This window comes from Belonocnema kinseyi, chromosome 5 (assembly GCF_010883055.1).
Source record: "Belonocnema kinseyi isolate 2016_QV_RU_SX_M_011 chromosome 5, B_treatae_v1, whole genome shotgun sequence".
In the NCBI taxonomy this organism is placed as follows: Eukaryota; Metazoa; Arthropoda; class Insecta; order Hymenoptera; family Cynipidae; genus Belonocnema; species Belonocnema kinseyi.
This window is the reverse complement of record NC_046661.1, coordinates 92000868-92003358: the sequence shown is the minus strand read 5'-3', so window position 1 is coordinate 92003358 and position 2491 is coordinate 92000868.

The following is a 2491-nucleotide window of genomic DNA, read 5'->3' as shown; positions in this document are numbered from 1 at the left end:
AACATTGTTCTTTGACAAATTATTTTTTTAAATTGAAATAATCAAATATTTATACCAAAGAAACAACTTTTTAAATGTTTGAAGTGTTTAAACATTATTGTTCAAATTTAAAATAACAATAATTACAACAAAATATATTTCTGGATAAGATATTTTCGTTGAAAATGTATATAGTATTTTTTAAATCACAAAAGTTCTTCCGAAAAATCGAATTCTTAATTAAAAAACACATGTTTTTGTATATGAATTTGTCGGTAAAATTTTTTTTATAATTTTAATTTTAAATTGAAACAATTTTTAACACTTTAAATATCAAACAAAAATTTATTTGATAACAATATTTTATTATCGTATTTTTAATAAATAATTAATACTGATTAAGAAACAATTTTATTTGGGGAGTTTTATTATTTGGGAATTTTCAAATTCGTTATTATTATAAACTGTTCAGGAATTTTATTAGTTTTGGAATTGTATTTTTCGGGACAGAGAGTTTTACCGACTCGGAAAGTTTATTTTTCGAGATATTTCAGCCGTCCCCATAGAATTACAGAAAATTTGCTCTAATTATAATCTCGGCGCTCGATCTTGTTAATTTTTTCCTACAGTATTAATAAAGAAAAATTGTATGGAAATTTTTGATATCACAAAGTTAAAGATAATCACAATTCAAAATTTAAGAATTCGCTGTGCATTCAATTTTTATTCTTGGATCTTGGCGATTTTTTTCTATTCCATTTCAGTCACTGGTAGGCTTTTTTGACATCTAGTTATGTAAAAAAGGTAAACTTCAGAAAATTTAAAAACTAATTTAAGAACTATTTTTACTCTTTTAAGATACCAATAAAATTTACACAACACTAATTTAAAATTTGAAAATTTTTAGGCCTTCAGTTTAAGAACTTGAATTTCAACGTTAAAATTGCTTCATTTTCAGAATATAGCCTTACTGTTTGAATTTTCAGAATTTTCGTTATAAGTTATAGGTTAGGTCAAAATTAAAATTCTGGGATTCGAAATTGTTACAACGCGAAAAAGTTTTAATTTAAAATTTAAAAATGCGAAAATACACCATTTTCCATGTTCATTTGCAATCCAGCGAGTCACTTTCTTTCGATTCCTTTGAAAGTCGATCTTTTGCTTTCAATTTTCTTTTTAAAATATACCTTGAATTCAACGCACTTCAAATTAAATGTTTGCAGCTGCATTTAGATTGAATTATACAAAGGTTTTTTGTTTTAAATATAAATTAATTAAAACATTTTATTTGCTTTTCACAATTGTAATTTATAACTTCTAAAATGGAATAATTGTAGCTCAAACATGAAAAAGTATAGACTAATTTCAAATTTAAAGAGGTTCTATCACATATATTGAACTATTAAAACCTCTGATCTTCTTTAAGGTTTTTAAAACTCTTTTAAAAACTTGCTTTAACAATTTTGGTTGTAATTTCTCAATAAAAGAATAAGTGCTATTTAGTCTCCAGAACAGCACTTTCAAAAATATTTAAACCCTTAATAGTTGAGACATTTTAAATTTGTAGTCTTCACAGTATATTGAATAATTTCAAATTTAAAGCTATTTAAATATGTCATCTGAATTTTTAAATTGAAAGTGTTCGATAATTTTAGATTGAAACCTCTCAAATTATTTAGTTACAAATTAAATCGTACAACTTTAGTTTTATTTATTTCTTTATAATTTGTCACCCCTCCCCCCAATTATTTTTTTTATAATAAAATAACGCCCGATTTTTGCAAAAATTAACAAATATATACTAAAGCTTCACTCAAGGTAATTTTTGTTCAAAAAGCTTGTTCCTGAATAAATTAACTCTTATTGTTTTCGATTTCGTTCTGTTACTTAGGGATTGTGTTTTTCATAGAAATAATTGGAATGTGGTTTTTTTACGTTTATAAAATTATAATTGAAGGTCACTCGGGGTAATTTTCTGTGAAAAATATTGATTTACAAAGAATATTTGTCAAACAATAGAATGGATTTTTTCGCCCGAGATACAAACGTAAATTGTACTATAGTAAAAACAACTGGAAAAATTTAGACGAAAGCCAAATTTGGTAAAGAAAACAAACATTTGTCGACCTATAAATACGAATTTTATTCCCCGAAAGATTTTAATAAAAATCTCTTCGAAACACTTTTATTGCAACAATTTAATTGAAGAAAAATATTTGTTATAAAAATAAAAATAGTACAAATTATACATACAATTCTTAAAATAAAAAATCTGTTTGTCAAAGCACAATCCAATCCGACTATTCTTTCGAAAGTTGTACGATATACAGACAACTACAACATCAATAACAACGACGACGTAGCCGCCAGAGAGACAGACAGATACCGATGTAAAAACTTGTTTTTCTGTTTCAAGGAGCCTCAAAATGTCGAAATTTCATGAAATTCGCGGAAGTCATTTTTCGCATAAAACTCTTCTCATTATGGATGAGAATGTGATAAAATAATCATG